Source organism: Zonotrichia leucophrys, chromosome 7 (assembly GCF_028769735.1).
Source record: "Zonotrichia leucophrys gambelii isolate GWCS_2022_RI chromosome 7, RI_Zleu_2.0, whole genome shotgun sequence".
In the NCBI taxonomy this organism is placed as follows: domain Eukaryota; kingdom Metazoa; phylum Chordata; class Aves; order Passeriformes; family Passerellidae; genus Zonotrichia; species Zonotrichia leucophrys.
In genome coordinates, this window is record NC_088177.1 from 28281026 (window position 1) to 28298177 (window position 17152).

The 17152-nt window shown below is 37.8% G+C and overlaps 1 long non-coding RNA gene across 1 annotated transcript; it reads right to left on the reverse strand.

Moving 5' to 3' along the window:
* Window positions 1–3380: 3380 nt before the first annotated feature.
* Window positions 3381–16095, reverse strand: LOC135450373 (uncharacterized). Its single transcript, XR_010441056.1, has 3 exons — window positions 15939–16095; window positions 14923–14974; window positions 3381–3556 (listed from the first exon to the last, which is right to left on the reverse strand). It is a non-coding gene; the product is annotated as an uncharacterized LOC135450373 (long non-coding RNA).
* Between the last annotated feature and the right edge of the window lie 1057 nt (window positions 16096–17152).

The following is a 17152-nucleotide window of genomic DNA, read 5'->3' on the forward strand; positions in this document are numbered from 1 at the left end:
ACAGCATAGGCTGTAAATTCAGTTAATGCATGGTCATTTTCTGCAGTTTATTCCAAATTCTTTAACACTAAAAAATTCTGCTACCAACTTTTGCAGGAGTCTACAGATCTCTTGTGATTTACAGAGCACAATTTACTTTCCTCTTTCTTCAGAGATCTTCCAAGAACTAACTTTGAAATACATAAATTACATGCATTTTCTTTTTGTTCAGTTTTCATTGCAATGAATCCTAGAGATTTTGATTCCAAGGCATCAGTTTCCTGTTATCTTTCTTCTGACATGGAGATTGTCTGCACCCTGCATTGATATGTACTCATATCCGATTCAAGGAACAATCAGAATCCCTAGGAAATATTAAATTTTACATGTATTTTGCAGTAAACCATCAGCTAAAAACCAGAAGATGACTTTGGAACTGGGTGTTTTCTGCCTGTGAAATACTTTAAGCAATAGAGTAGAAGGCCATGTGTCTTTTCACTTTATCTCACTCTCTCTCTTCCTTGCTGCACTTTGACTGTTTTTCAATTTTTGCAAATTCCTCCATTTTTATTGCCCAGAGTTCAGGGCAAATTAAAGCAGGCTTTCTTTTTTCTCAGCTCATTCTCTGAATGGCACTGAGCTATGACAAAGGTAGAAGCAAATTCCTTTCCATTCTCCCATGCTTATTGCTAAGGCCACCAATAGGCACATATATAAATAGGGGATTTGATTGGTGCTTCTAGAACTTAGAAGTATCTGTTTCGTCCCTATTTGCAAAAGGGCCTAGATGCTCTCACTCCCCTTCCTAAGTAGGAATGCACATGCAACCTCGAGTGTCAGTGGAAGGCCATGCTCAGGGCTCAGTTACAGAGCTCCCCATAACTTAGGAGCTTAAACCTTGTCCAACCCTCAAGTTACACTGACCTGAATGTCTCCGGATCTTGTCCTGAGCCCTTGAATTTCAAGTTCAGCAGATGCAACAGTAGTGGCTAATGCTAACTGTGAGGCACCATGGTTTCCATGGCCAAGTCATAGACAAAGAGTTGTAGAAGCCTGAACTAAAATGAAGTAATCTCCAGTCCATAGGGAGACTGTTGTACAGTCTCCCAAGCAGCTGTTGCATTATTCTGTGGTGTTTCCTGTAGTCTCCTAGAGTGTAGGTGCAGTTTATAAAAGTGCATTAAAACCTTGCAATTAAAAGGGTGGTATAAATATGCAGAGTATTTTTTCAACATGAGCCAGAGTCCTGTACTTCCCAGATGGAAGCATTGCTACATTTAGTAGTTTAGACAGAGATCTTCATGAAGGGGCTTAATGCATTTATTATGGATATCCCAAAGGGTTCTCTTCTACTAAATTAACCACATTTTAAGTTTTCTAGATAAAGAATTAATTTTCTACATGCCTAGAAATTAAGATCTTCTAATGTTATACTTGAGGTTATTGGCACTTCATCTGAAAACTGTTTTAGAAAGATCCAGCAATGAATTTCCTGAATGCATGAAAACTTCAGTCCATACCTTATGAACTGCTGCATACAGCATATTTATCTGCAAACCCGAGGTAGGTTCCCATGGCCACAGTCTGTGACATTCAGAGGCACCAGATTTGCTGCCTTTATGCCTTCCAGTTAAGCCTTTCAGACTTGGTTAAGCATCCAAACAAGCTTGACTTAGCTTTTGGCACCATCAGCACTGCTCACAAGCCTTAATGCTGTGCTCAGTTCAGTCACTCACTCCTGCATGGACTAGGGTTGTTCATCCCAATTTGGGGTCTTTAATAACTGACAGAAGCTGCTGCTGCCCCTACCTCCACCCGGTGTCCTGGGTGAGAAGTTGCAGGGGGTTCCTTCCAGAAACATAGATAAATTTCATTCTTATAGGATCCTTCACACTGACCCCGGGCAAGGTAACCCTCTGCTGGAAAGCAGTGCAGGATTCCCAGGATGGCCAAATCTTTATACTGGCTAGCACTAAGAGCTCCCTGTCTCCCATGCTGAAGATTTTCAGGCTTCATTTCTAGGTATGCACTATTACCTCACACAGACAGGAGGTTATCTGAAATCCCCTGTCCTTGCTAACTGCTGTGCTGGATGCAAGGCAGCTGTTGTGGTCTGTGCTTGAGATAAGGTAACCTGGCAGCAGCAATGTGGCAATAGCTCAGACACAGGCAATGTTCTCTCCTAAACCAAGCTTAGGAGGGGAGTTCTGCCTAGCTAGACTGCATATTTTGCTTCTCCCCACACACTGTGTGAAGTTTGCTGCACCATGTAACTTAGATGTTTAAATCTTTCCTTACATCTCTTCCTACAAGCCTAAAAAATTTTTCCACTAATGTGTCCTGAATAACAGTTTGTTATAGAAATGCTCACACCGGTGACTTTTAGAAGTGTTTAAATTCAGTGTCTAATCAGGCACAGATTACTTTGTCCATCTGAGTAAAAAGAACAAGCAAAGAGAGGAAGATTATACACTAAATAAATTAATTCCACCTGGAGAATGCTGCTAGGAGGGCCAAAAAACCCAAAATAGCAGTAACATTTACAGCAATACCATTCTATATGTGCTGAAAGATGTTCCAGATTAGAGAAATATAAAGCCTGAACATATTTTTCTTGAAAGCACAAGGGACTCCTTAGTGCAAACTTTTCTGCTCCTTTCTCCCTAAATTTACAGCTGCTGAAGTCTTTCCAGCACCTGGTCAATGTCTAGATGCAGTTTCAAATACCTGTCGCACAGTGGGCGGTTTTGGGTGAAACTACCCAGTTTATCATTACAGCACATGAACACAAGAAAAGTAAATATCTATTTCTCCTCACTGCAGATAGAAATGAGACTACAGAGCTGGGAGAGTGCTACTGCAAAACAGCTTCCTGAGGATTCTTGACTGTGAAATAAAGACAGCAACTGCACCTAAAAGAATGAATGCTTCCCATGAAGACACAGTACTTTATAAGAAGAAATTTTCAAAGCGCAGGACAGTGTGTATCTGCACTTGTTAGAATAAAAAACTGATAAAACTGATCAACTGCAGCAGAAACATCAAAACAGGTTCATTTCTCACTCTCTCATTATAGTCAGTAATTATTTATTAGCTAATGATTTGCATAATGTTTTATCTCTCCAATTATCAAAGGACAGTGAAATTAAAGTGATGCACAAAGTCTTTACAAACTGTCTTCATCAAAGAGCTCTGTCCCTCAAGATTTACCATCCCCAGAGGAAGACCGTAAGCCTCATGACCATGATCAAGCTGTGTCAGTCCTAAAGTCCATCTAGCCCACAATTTAATTGCTCCTACTGGCTACAAGCACATGCTCAAAGAGTGTAAAAATAATCAATTAGTGCTTCAGTACATTGAATGCAAGAATCACATCTAAACCATAATTTTAGCAGCCACTAATTTGTGTATCCTTTATGAATTCATCCAAATTCTTTTTCAACCCACTAATGCTCTTGGCTATCCTGAGCTTATATCCTACAGCTTCCTGTAAAAGGATATTCCAATTTGATTCTGTGTTTCGTGACTAGTACTGAAATTACTTTTAAAGTTGTTGCTGGATACTTTTATTCTGTTTCTGTCAAAAAAAAAAAAAAAAAAAAAGGTGAACATTTCCTTCCTCCATCCCCAATGCCCCATCTTCTCTAGGACATTCACAGTTTTAAACACCACTCTCCTCCTTCAATCATCTTTTTTTAAAGGTGAAATGCTTATTTAGCCTTTCCTTACACAGGCTTCATTCCACATCTTTTATCAACAATGTTTGGGGTTTTTTTACAATTCAGCTCTGTTTAGCCTCTTCAGATAAGGACATCAGAATTGTTTGTAGTTATCAAGATGTGGGAGCACCATAGATTTGTTCTGTTGCATAATGGTCTTTCTATATCTTGGTACCAACCCCCTTTCTAATAATTCTTGGCATTCAATTTTTTTTTCTGCTATGAACAATGACCTAATTTTTATTGAGAAGCAGCCACATTAACACTAAAATATTTCCTGCAATGTCAGGTTAGAGCCTATCATTCATAAATCTTATTTTCCATGGTCTTACTTTGCATTTACCAAAATTGATCTCTCCCCCCAGCTTATCATCAATTATAAGAGTTTTCTGCAATACTTTAGAGTTAGGCTCTCCTATTAGACTTCTGCTTATTCTTTCTATATTGTAAATGGACTGTATGAAAACACTGAACATACGACATCATTTTCAATGGGATCACCTAGATAATCTCTCTTTTATAAAAAACCAACCATTTATTCCCACCTTCTATTTTCTAGCTTTTATCTGTGAATAAATCCACAAAATTATCTTTCTTCTTATCCTATGACTCTTTAAATGCCTGAAAATCATGTTTTTGTTGAATCCACATGTACCATTTTAAGGAGATGATCCACAAGACAATTGAATAGGACACTAAAAGGAGCTCATTTCACACAAAAATCCCATAATTTAATTGCAAAGAATTATATAGATTTTGTACTGAAACTGAAATTCTTCATCAATGTTGTGCTATCAGGAACACTAAGAAAGGTTCATTGGCATCAACAGGAGCTACACAGATAGCTGGAATGGGAGAAAAAGCAGCAGGGCTTTCACTCATTAACACTCTCATTATAGGTTTGTTAGGCATGGGCTAGGAGTCTAACTCTCATGGTGAGTATCTGAAAAACTTCTTGGCGTGTTTCTGCTGTGAATGGAAAAGAACATAGCCCAGCTCTGTGTCTGGTAGCTCAACCACCACTGTCAATGACTGATGCAAGTGTAAATGGAGATTCACTGTCCTCCACACTCAATTAAATTAGGTGTGCACTGCATTCTTCTACACACTTATTATTGTTCAGCTCTCCAATAACTTACGAGTCCCCGAACCATATTTTTGACTGCAGAAGAATGAAAACAAGCATAAGCATACACCTATGTACCGATGGCATAGGGTGTTGTATAACATATTGACATTTTTAGTGGACTTCCTAATATCTCCATGCATGGTTTGCCCTGTATCAAGATTCCTCATCACTGAAATTCTCTTTTTACATTGTCTAAACTCTTACTTAGATAGAAAATCTTGGAGAATACACATTATTCAAAACACAAAGGAAAGCAAAAATACAATTACTATGAAAAAAGATCTATGCTGTGAACAACACCTTCTACAAAACAAAAGCAACAAATAAACAGCATAAAGTTTTGAACTCCAGCTGAACAGTGACCCAATTTCTTCTTTCAAGGTTTGGATAACAGGAGCAGCTAAAAATCTTCTGTGCAAAATGGGGGAGGGGAATTTTGATATAAAGATGAACTCAGAAAGGCAGTATGGAAATACATCTTTCTCAAGTTTATTCATTTTATAACAAAGAAATTCATCCATACAAGATCAACAGAATTGCTTGACCTAGTACTCACAAATATGTTTCTCTTGTAGCCTTATGTCTGAGTGTTTTAACACTGTGGTTGGAGTCTTAGTTCTAACTATATGTCAGATAAAAAAAAATACTAAGGATAGCAAGTTAGTAAAATTAGAAAATGTTCAAGTGCCTGCCTGTACCCCTCAAAAAAATAAAAGGAAGTATTATTTCTTTCCCTGCTTTTCCTGCACCATAGGCTAAGCTGAATATGTTCAAAACTCACTGTGGATCAGTCAGTAAGCTATTTTATTCACATTTCTGGGCCTAAAATATAGATTTCTTCTTTAAGGGACACCATTTAAAACCAGAACAAAATACCCTCCAAACCCTCAAACTTTTCTTTATTTCTAGAAAATAAATAGCATTTTCAGGGGCTTGTTCTGTCCTTGGCATGCTGAATAGAGCTCTAGCTATATTTACCACATTAATATATAAAACTATTCTGTCATCACTCTCCTTTTATGCTTTTAAATAAGGCTTACATAAAGTACTGCCACTTTATAATTTTGGCAAATCAATAAAGTCAAGAAAACAGCAGCCACATCTTTCTGGTAGCAATTACTGAGGTTATATTAGTGGTATTTATTGCATTTAGGCTATTAGAACAGCAATACTTATATTTTATATAGGTGGGGCTGGTAATATCAGCTATTAGTAAGATTGCTTAACAGTTCCTATTTTAAGATCCTGTCTTTAATGTTTTAGTTGCTCATAACTCTGGAAGTTTTCTGTAGACTGACTGGAATTTTCCATCCTAAGTACTCTGCAGAAATATCATAATCATTTCCCTGCCTCAAAAAGCGAGGTAAACCCTTCTACCTATGTTTAAAAAATTAACTCACCATCGCCCTACTTGATGTACTTGTCTAAGAAACATTCTGGTGTCTCCAAGATTTTGAAGAGTGCCTTGAAATTTCCTAAGAAAAGGCTTGATAAATTCTGCTCCTGTTCAGTAGAGATTTCTTCAGTTTTAGTAAAGTTGTCCATGGAAGATGCCTCCTGCAGCACTACATGTCAGATGTAGGAGTTTAGGAGCACATGCCCTGTGTCTCCATGGATCTCAGAGAGCTATTGTTTTAACCAGATACAGAAAAGACAAGAGAAAGGGGAAAGAAGATGAGACTACAGAGAAATGGGATAAGAATCCCTTAAAAAGAGAATTGAGGTTGATGTGCAGCATACAGACTGGGGCTAGCCCTGGGAGAAGAGAAGGAAAAGACCAAAAACGCAAAAAGCAGGAGGCATTAGAAGAGATATATCAGATAAGACACTCATGTGCAAAAGAACTGAAAGTTACTGGGGCAAAAAAACCATGGTACCGGAGAAAGGACCAGAGTTCCAGGGGCTGCAGGAGGATCCTCAGGCCACTTTAAGTTTAACTGAGGAATCAGTTGTGATTTGGAGCTAGAACTTAAAATGTATTGAATGACCCAGTCATCAGAGCAGGGTTTGAGTTCACAAAGAATGCCGACACAGAGCGGACAGTGTGGGAGGAAACAAAATACCATTTAGCAGCTGCTTTCACAGGCACCATCCTGCCTGTGGCCTGGCTGATGTCAGATACCCATAAAATTAGAGGCCAGATCAAAACAGCACAGGATGCTCCCAGAGCTCAGTTCTGCATTCTTATAATTGTTCTTTGATTAGAACTTAGGTGAGTGCACATGTATGTGTGCTGTTAGATGCACCCACTTAAGTATAGGCTTTTTTCTCTCTTACAAAGGGAGTTAAATAAACCCCATAATAATTTTCTTTCTGATAGAAAGTTATTTTCTTCCACAACATCCTTGAAACATCAGAAACAAAAAAAAACCCAAAAAACCAAAAAAACCAAATCAATCTGGCAAAACTTTCAATGCATGTTGCTGATTCAAGAACCCTTCTCAGCCCATTATATTAATACCACCCACTTTCCAGAACATAAAGATAGAAAACACCTGAGATTACTTTACTGTGCAACCTCTTTTGAGGTTTGGTCAAGAATAAGGAGAAAGAAAGAGATCAATTTATGTCCCAGGCTGTATAGACCCTAGTTATACAGCAGCTCAGTAAATACTACTGATAAATAACATCAATATTTGCTTTGACAATGAGTTAAAAGCATCTTGTTTCAAAGTTGTTCGGTTACTGAGATATGTCAATAGGAAGGAGAAATTTTAATTTTTTCTTTTATTGTTTTCCCTTCTCTGTCTACTCTCTGATACAAAATGAAAACACAGCCTTTTAACCTTAGGAATATTACTGTTATCCACAGCCCATCATACATGAAACTCTCAGAGTGCTGTGTCAAAGTGGATGAAAGAGACTGACACATTTAAACAAACCAGAGGTTACTCTTAGAGGCTTTGTACACATCATCCACACTGCATCACTTCTGCAAGTCAGTATGCATAGACAGGGATTTATATTCTACTGGCTTCCGTATAACCAAAAGTGAATAAAAAGGCGGCCTTTAGTTACTGCCAGTATTTTGCTTCTCATTTCTTAGCTGAGATCACATTCCACATTTGGTATTTTAACCTTGATTTTTCCTTTAACTTTCTGTCCCAGGGGCAAGAAGGTAAGGGTGAGACTCAGTTAAGTGTGTTCTGGAGCTTATGAGGTTTGACCACTACAATTCAATTTAGGAAAAGTACACTCAAATAAAATAGCATTTGCATTAAATAACAAAACATCCAGCACCAAGGTTTAGTTTTCTTATATTAAATATGTATCTATCACATTTCAAACATGATATTATTTATCAATAACTAAAGGAAATACATGGAGCTAATTTCCAAAGGAATCCATAATCTATGGGTTTTAGAATCAAACAATGGATAGGTGTTGAAATAAGCAAGGAATTTATAGCTCATAGACAAATTAAAGATTCCTAAGGGATATCAACCCTTAGTTTTTGAAGGCAGAGACTCGTTTCTAACGTCAGAAGAAAAATAAGAGCTACTTTGAGATAACTCTATGAGAACAACTGGCACAAAGCTACATTATAAAACCAGTGAAACTTTGTAAGAAGGAAATTATCAGATAACTGCCAGTCCAGTTTTTGGAGAGTTAAAGTGCTATTTAATTTTTTTCTTTCCCTAAAGATCTGTAAAAAGATAAGGCACATATACAAGAAGAATAGCAGCTTATCTGGACCACAAATCTCCACTTCAAAAAATCCAGTGTCTTTCAGAAATTAAATGGATATTCTTGTCTGCACCTTTGAGATTTTAAGGACAATGTATTTGAGGACATTGCTTAGAAAGATATGTAGTTCTTTGTGATTTCTTCTAAAACCTTGAAGAGTTTGAATGCCAAAAAATAAAGTTAAAAAAAAACAAACAAAAAGTTAACCAACCAACCAAACTAGTAAGAGAGGCATGTTCATAAGGTATTGAAATATTTGTATTTAGCTTCTTGCCTTCTAAAATTAATGGAGAGAATAATGCATTTCTGTTCGAGATTTCTGAGACAACCATCTGCATTAGAAGGGCAACTCAAAACACTGTATTACACAAGGACAGTGAATCCAGACCATGCAGAACAAACCACTGACGTGCAGAAACAGTCATTTGCCCTTGTGCTCAAAATTTCTGGAGGTACCAAACAAACAGACAAAGTCTTCTATTTTCTGTTTGGAGAAAGCTTCTGGTGGAAAGAGGACTCAATTAGATTGACAAGCCGCCAGGAGGACAATCCTACAAAATACCTTCACTCAGGAGGAGACTTGCAGAACTACTCATATATGACTATTTACTAAGCAAATTCATCCCTTACTTCTCCCATGGTGATTTTTTGCTTGGTTGCCTGGGTTTGGTGTTTTAGGTAGGTTTTTTTTTTTCCTCCCTTTTGAGGCAAAAAGGAATAGAGCTGGGACAGGGTTGAATTTTGCAATCAATAGGCCCAGTGTGCAGGCATCCTTTTTGCTAGCAGTGTTTTGGGAGTATTAGCATTTGTCTAATACTATTAGCAGAGAGGCACCCAGTCCCTTTCCAGGCAGCATTTCTAGATTTTTGCGTTATGTGAGGGTGAGATGGGGATCTGAAAATCATGAATTTAGAGAGATTCCAGCATGCAGAAGACAATATGGATCAAGAATTCTCATAGTTTTGAAGCTTAAACACCTAAACTCCATTTGTATCTTGTTTTAAGGGCCTACATCCTTTTCAGACTATGAAATCATTTAAAAGTAATTATGTTTTTGGCATCAACAAATATGATTTCAAATCCAGGCCCTGAAATTATCTTAATGGATCTCTCAAACTTAATCTAGATTTGGAATTTCCTCCTCGACTTATGCCTTCTTCACTCTTCTCTAATTAGCAGTGCAGTCATGCTACTAATGAAAAGCAGGTTGTTTCTTCATGTGAAGACCATCTGCCAGCACAACACTGCTCCTACCCCAGATGGCAACTTCTTGGTAAAGCTAAGAGGTGCAATTATTCAATTGTTCTATAATCAGACACACACTTCAATTAGCTACTGATTATTACAATTCAACAGTACTTGCACTACTTACTGTTCCATTTGTCAAGATATTGTGTGTGACCTTTGGAGTGTTATGATTTAACAAGTTTACCATGTTGTTTACGTTTAAAAGACAAAGTTATTTAAAAAGACAAAGTACTTAATGGGTTTATCAACTCAGAAAGCAAAAGTAATTTAATTTTGCCTAAACACTAACTAGTTCCAGTATAATGGCAAGGACTTGATTGTCTCTAACTAATATTACAGCCAGGATTCTCTGTTTAAAAGGATGTGTGTCCTGAGGAGAGAGATATAATGACACTTAGCAAACATTTTTGCAAGTCACACGATTGAGAAAATGAAGCAGAGAAAGAAGGTCTAGAAGTAGTAAAACTATTTCTAATTCAAATTTAATCAACTCAAGCATCACTGTCAGCCAGTCACAGCATTTAGCACTTGTATTTATGAGAGGGGGAGAGTAGCCTTTGTGCTTTTAACTGTAACATTCTTTATGTTCTCCCTTTGCAGTCAGCCTGAGCTGCCCTTGGGATTCTTCTGGGAGGGTGGCAGGGACAGCCACATCCCTGCTCCTGGCTGCAGCAAAGGGCCACGTGTGCACAAGGACTCTGTGGCACATTTAAACTCTGATGAGGAAAAGAGAGAAAAAAACCCCAAAACTCTAGAAAGTTAGTGCCCTGCTACAAGTTTGCAGGAAGTCTGTAACTGAGCAGAGGTGAACAGCATTGCTGTTTGCCACCTCACAACAGAGTAAGACAGAAAAGAGTAGAAGCAATTGAGAGAGGTTTCAAAGTTCTGGTGAAGACAGATCATTCCACCTCCTGGATAAGAACTGCCACAAAAGCACAGATACAGCTCTGAGGAATTTTTCCCATTACAGTAGGTTAGGGTATTTTGTGCAGCTTATTGTAACAAATATGTTTTCTGCCTTTTAGAATTACCATTCTTTTTTTCTAAAAAAACTGATATTATTTGTATTTTGAGGCTAAATATGTTTTCCATCAGTATCATTTTTTTGTGGAGAACCAGGATAATTAGGTGTCTGATTAGGTCTCTTAGCCCGTACAGTCTGTGCTCAGACAAATCTGCAGTGCTATTATGCATTTTAGTGAAGGCCTTTGGGTGTAGCTGAAGATAAAAGCAGGTCGTGTGAACAGCACAAAAAGCCTAATATTACCTTGTAAAAATTTGCTGAGACATAAGAGTAGAGAGCTGAGCTCTCTATCATCAGCTACCCAGCATGTGTGGCCACATTGGGTGACACAGTAGTATAGCTCATTTGTTCACACTGGAACTGAAATTTTCTTAGCAGTTATGAGAACTGTAGTTTTTTCATATTTTTCAGGCTTTTATATAATAAAAAAAAAACAAAATTTCATTGTAATAATAATTATACACTTATATTAACCCTGCTGTAGATTTCCATATCAATATAGGTGAATTTATAATTACACATTCATTTATTCAAACACAGAATAAAGACTAATGAGGCTGAGGTTTATTGAGTTGCAGTGCCCCAAAGGAGAGATTGGCAAACCTGAAGTTACCAACATAACTTTAATTCTCATGCTTCTCTTTATGATACAGTCTCTAACTGAGTGCATGCTGGTTTTACAACAGTTTTACAGTACAAAGTACTTTATTCAGGTCATCACTGTTCACCATTTCTTTCAGTGCCACTGAAAGGCTGAGTGTCACTCATTGCATGCTACCCAAATGCCAGCTGGGCTAAAAAAATGTAGAAGTTTCTGCTGGCTTTCCACAGGAAACATAGTCCCTGAGTGAAGAGACTAAATCAGACAAAAATCACATTTCTAGGCTTATTCTCAAAATCCAAACAAAAAAAGCCCTACAAAACCCAATATTATTGCTTTGTGTTGCTAAAGATCATGTTAGAAAGATAACCTTAAATTTTAAACCTGGGACTTATTAATTTTTTTTATATGCAGGTGGTGGGTTATAGACAAACTTGAAGGGAAATAAACTTAGAAGTGAACAGTAGTTTTATCCCACAAAAAATACACAAAACCTAAACAATCCTAAGTGCAGTTATTAAAATTCACCTCAAAGATATATGTACAAATAATGCATCTAGATTTACAGCAGTGACTTTGTGTTCTAAAACTATATATAGACAGTCATATAATTTACATTGTCAAAGTCAGATTATTCCTTAGTAGAATCTCAAAGGCTTAAATCAATAAACATTATAGCCATTTTTAGGAGCTACTAAATACTTATTCCAATACTACTTCCAATACTTATTAAGCCTCCCAGTGGGAGAGAATATTTGTGATGGCTCCTATCAGTCTGTGCACTATTTATATTGCTAATGGACACTGAAGGCTGGCAGAAATTTCAGTCAGCTGAAACAAGTTTTCTTTTTACTCTCTGTTGATTACCCTCAACCAAGCCTGCAAATTTTTTAAATTTTTTTTTGCTACTAGTCCCACATGGACAGCCTCTGGGTCTTGTGGCACACTTTTGCTTGTTTCTTCTAAGTCATCACTTACTGCTTGCATGGGCTGCTAGTTACAACAATAGGGTTTGTCTCCTTAGTCTCTAAAACGGTTTGTCCTGATGACTATCATGAGACAAGCTCTCTTACACCCTGATACATTATTTTTGGCATAGAGGCCACATAACAGCAGTGCTTTGGGAGAAATCACCAGAGAAACCTCAAGGACAGATCGCTGAATCCAAATTCCTTCTATAGTTTAGACTTCTCGAGGGAGTACATGTGATCCAACTGATCCTGGAGTTCTTTTCCAGGGGTTCTCCTGGAAAGATATTTTTATCTGTACAAACATGGGCTTTCTGTAGAGATATTCACTTGCCAGATGCCCTTGATACAATTTGGTATCCACATATAGTCAAGTTTATATCATGGGGACTTACAATGCTCAGTCCTTGGACCTTGGTATTATAAATATATAACTGACCCATGGGGACAGATTTGCTGAGCTCATATAAGAATGAAGTCTGACATATACTTGTGGTAATTTTAAATGAATATTTCCTGTATAGATTTGCCTTTCAAATCCACCAGGCAATGTCAGAAACTCTTTCATACTTTTGGAGGATGGAATTTCAGTGGCAGTTAAGAAGATGCTCAACAATGCTTTAGGAATTAGATTCCCCAGTGCTATTCAGATACTGGTAATGAATAGCCTAAATCTACTGCAAAGTCAAAGTTTTCAAAAATTCTCTTCATATAATGAGAGTAATGTATTCCTAATGCTTGAAGGCTAATAATAATAATAATAATAATAACATTCAGTGAATGAAGGCTGAGCACCCTTTCCTTCAAGAAGCAGAGTTCAAGGGAACAGAGCTCTGCACAGATCATGGGCTCCTTTTCCCCAAAGTCAGTAACTCCAGTCATGAAATAGCTAGGCCTGACTGCTAAGTAGAGATAAAAGAACAAAAAAACCACTGTTCATTGCCAGAACTCCACTAAATCATGATGGTAGATGAAAGAGAAACAAGACAATCACTGGAATTCTCATCTATAAATTTAAACATAAGATAAAATATATGTTTTTAATTAATCACTTTGTTATCGCCTAAAAATGCAGCCCAGAAAATTGCAGAGACTGTATCCTACTGCAGTGTGTTGATGAGAAGGAAGGGGAAAGCAGTCTCCCTGTTCTGTGAATTTGGGCTTGGAGATAAAAAGCAGCTTCCATCCTGCTGAGCTCAGCTGCTGCAACAGCAGAAAGTTGTTCTAGACAGAGTGTGCACTCATAATTTATTGTTTCTGCCTCCTAAATGCATTACTTGTTGCTCCTTCAATTTTTTGTTTTATAATCCTTTCAGTTATTGACCTTCCCTCCAGTAACCATGATCTTGTGTGATCATTCTCACTTGTGTAGACTGAGTACAAAACACTGTTCCATGAGATTGGCGGCATCTATAAGTCCTTTTTGTTGGGTACCAGAGTAAAGAGAGAGACAAATGAAGATTTTTATCTCGTTTTAAAGCAGGAACACAGCAAGATGCAAAACTAAAAAGACAGTAAAACTCCTGTTACCCCAGCATGTCATGAGTTTATGAGGAGAGCCAAGGCTTTGGGGCTGTCAGGTGGGAGAGGTATTACATAGAACACTTTAATCTTGCTTCTGTAATGCATCTCTGAAAGCCTGCAACATCAGGATAATTCCTATTGCCAAAATCCATAACAAGATCAGTAAAACAGATTTTCAGCCTCTCTTTTCCTCCACCAAAGCCAGAGACATACAACCTAAGACTGAGATTAGGCCAGGTTTAGACAAGTGCAAACAACAGTTCACATTCCAAGGAAAACAGCCTACATCAAAAAGTCCAAGCAGAAATAAGTTCAACTGCTGCTTTTTCCACACAGTTCTATTTTTTAATTCTCCCTTCCTTTAATAGACGCCTAGTGGTTTGTACCAGGTAGCTGACTCTGAACACACTGTTTTTGAAGTGTGTTTACTGTAATAAAGCTGAATAACCAGGAAAAGCTGTACCTTGCCCACCTACACCAGTTCTGTACCTGTCCCACTACACTTATCCCTTTTATGCCCCATCCCCAACAATCACTGCCAAGTGCATATCTCTGAAAAGCCAACCTTGTTCTATATTTGTCTGTATTGAAGTGTCATTGTCCTCTATTGATTTTAACTAAGTCTGTAAATAGATAGCAATTGTGTTCTTCATTACTTACAGTTTCATCCATTTATAGTATCATCCATCTGTGATTTTTATTTTTCCCTTACTTTCTTTCCTATTTTTTACTTCCCCGAGCCAATTTTCTTCTTATTCTATAAACCCACAGAACTCTGCTAAAACAACGATCTGAAGTCAAAATAGCATCAACAAATTTGCATTCAGTGTTTGAAGCATTCCTTATGCACTCTCTACAGTTGCAGAAACTGCAAAAAAATCTGGAAGAACTTTCTACAGATCATATAGAGTATTCATTATTTAGTTGATTAGAGTAACAAGACACACACACTGTTTTTCTTTTGCTCAAGTCACAAAGTCATCTTGATGTGAGACAGAAATCAAAACAGTTTGCCTCAAGCATAGATTTAATCCCTGACTTACCCCATGCAGGTCTGTCAGGCAGTATTCTGAGGTATTCATCAAATTGTTTCACCTGTAAAATAAGTAAAACAGGACTTTGAAATTTTACCTGTTTTTAAAACTAAGAATATAGTACTCATTTCTATCTAAAAAGATACTAAAACCCCCAAACTTACTCCTATAGAGTTTTTACAGACAGATGAGAGGATCAAAAATTTATCAGTAGTGTTGCAAAATGTCTATTTAACCTACTTTTTAAGGAGCCTCCCAGTAAGATCAAGAAGCTGAAAAGCAAAAAAAGAAACCAAGAAATCAGATTTTCTTCAGAGTAGGAGCTCTAATTGCTTCATCATTGGATAAAGGAGTTATTGAGCAATAACAAGCTAACAAGGAACACCTGTCTGCCACTCCCTCACACGCTGTCCTGGCCTCTCTACTGGGTTTTGCCCAGCCCCAGTGACTGTTGGGATCTAGGCAAACCTTCCCAAGGCTTCCTCTCCACCACACCTGGGACTTTGATTCCATCTTTCCCATGTACTGCCTGCAAAGGGAGCCCTCAGCCCCAGGCTGCTCTTGCCCATAGACCAGGTGCTCTCCAGAACCACTTCAGCCTTTCCTTAGAGCAGAACAACAAAATTGCAACCATAAAAGGAAAAAAATAAAAATTCCATAAAAATTCCATCTCTACAAAAAAAAAAAAAAAAAAAAAAAAAAAAGAGATGGCTTCATTGTTATGAAAATGAAACATTCATTTTCTTTTTATTTCAAGAGATTTTTTCACTCTCTTTTACACAAACCTTGAGTATATTAGAATGCCTTGAAAGGAAAAAAAATACAGTTTTGCCACTTGTAGAAATATTAAAGCATTTCAATCTAAGCAAGGTATAAAATCATATAAAAATCTTCTATGATCTGGAGCTTAAATAAGGAACAGGAAGGAAAAGTTGGAAAAGAAATTTTAACTTCTCAAGCTATTTTATAGAAACTTCATTAAGAAATCAGTTGCCAAAAACTGAATTTGTACATTAAATACTCACAGGAGAAGATCTATAGATACCAGGAGGTCTAGCTATGCAGCCTGGCTGGGCCATTCACTGATTACTTACATGGCAAAAGAGAAACTTTTGTCCACGCTTTTTCTGAGGTTGCCTTGCCTCTGCCCAAGACACACACAGAAATACTTTGACACTGGGGTTACAGATAATGAGGCCCATGTCCTTCACCTCCTGTTTAAAGCAGGCTGGCTCTGCAGATCAGCTTTTCTTCACCCTGCAAAGACTAACACCTGAGCAGAGGCACAGCACTCAACACAGTCCTGACCTATTTTCCAGGGCAGCTAAACTCGTTTGAAAATCACGTGAAGAACAGAGGGAAAGGCATAGCTCATGTAGGCTTTACAACAAGGAGTTTCATATACAGGAATGGAAAATGCTAAAAATTATTTATATGGTCTTACTAATAAGGTACAGCTTTGGAGGTTGAATGAAGTTATTTTCTTTGCTGGAATAAACTCCTTATGACTATAGAAAGTAGAGAACAAGTAAGTAAACCCATATCACTGTGTGGGTGAATAAAAATGGAAAATAAAACGCACCAAAGCCATGCCTCAGGAATTATTTTTTCTCATTATGTGCAAAGCAGGTTAATCTGGTTAACCTCTCCCACATACTTTATAAAAGTCATAATTTTTTCCAAGCTTTCACAAGTCCTATGGAATAATTTTCTGGAAACCAAATAAATCAGTCCAATCAGTACCAAATAAGTTCCTCAGTTCATGATCAGGGATAAGGAGAGAAGGGTGACTTGAGTGCAGAGGTGGGCAGGCCTGGCAGCGTGGGCTTCCCAGAGCTTGGAGTCTGGTGGGTGACACTGGCCCTGCCAAGCCAGTTCTGTGCTTCACCCACTGCTGGTAGGGCTCCCTGTGCTGGATAAGCAGGGGAACGTGGCCCAGAGATTGCTCTGCAGAAGCTGCTCCCAGTCTGGAAGCAGCAGTCCTATCTATTATTCAGATAATGGGCAGCCTGCTAAAGAGTAGAGCCACCAGAAGAGGATTGGTCCGTCAGCACTTTGTATTGGTTTTTCACTGTTGAGCTGTAACAAAAAGTTATTTTTGGAAGCCAGATTTTTACTCCTTACCTTTATGTGAAACGAATTTTCACTGCTGTGCTGTAACAAAACGTTATTTTTAGAAGCAAGAACTTTACTGCTTACCTTTACCTGTTGGTTTTAAGGAATGTGCAGCACATTTATT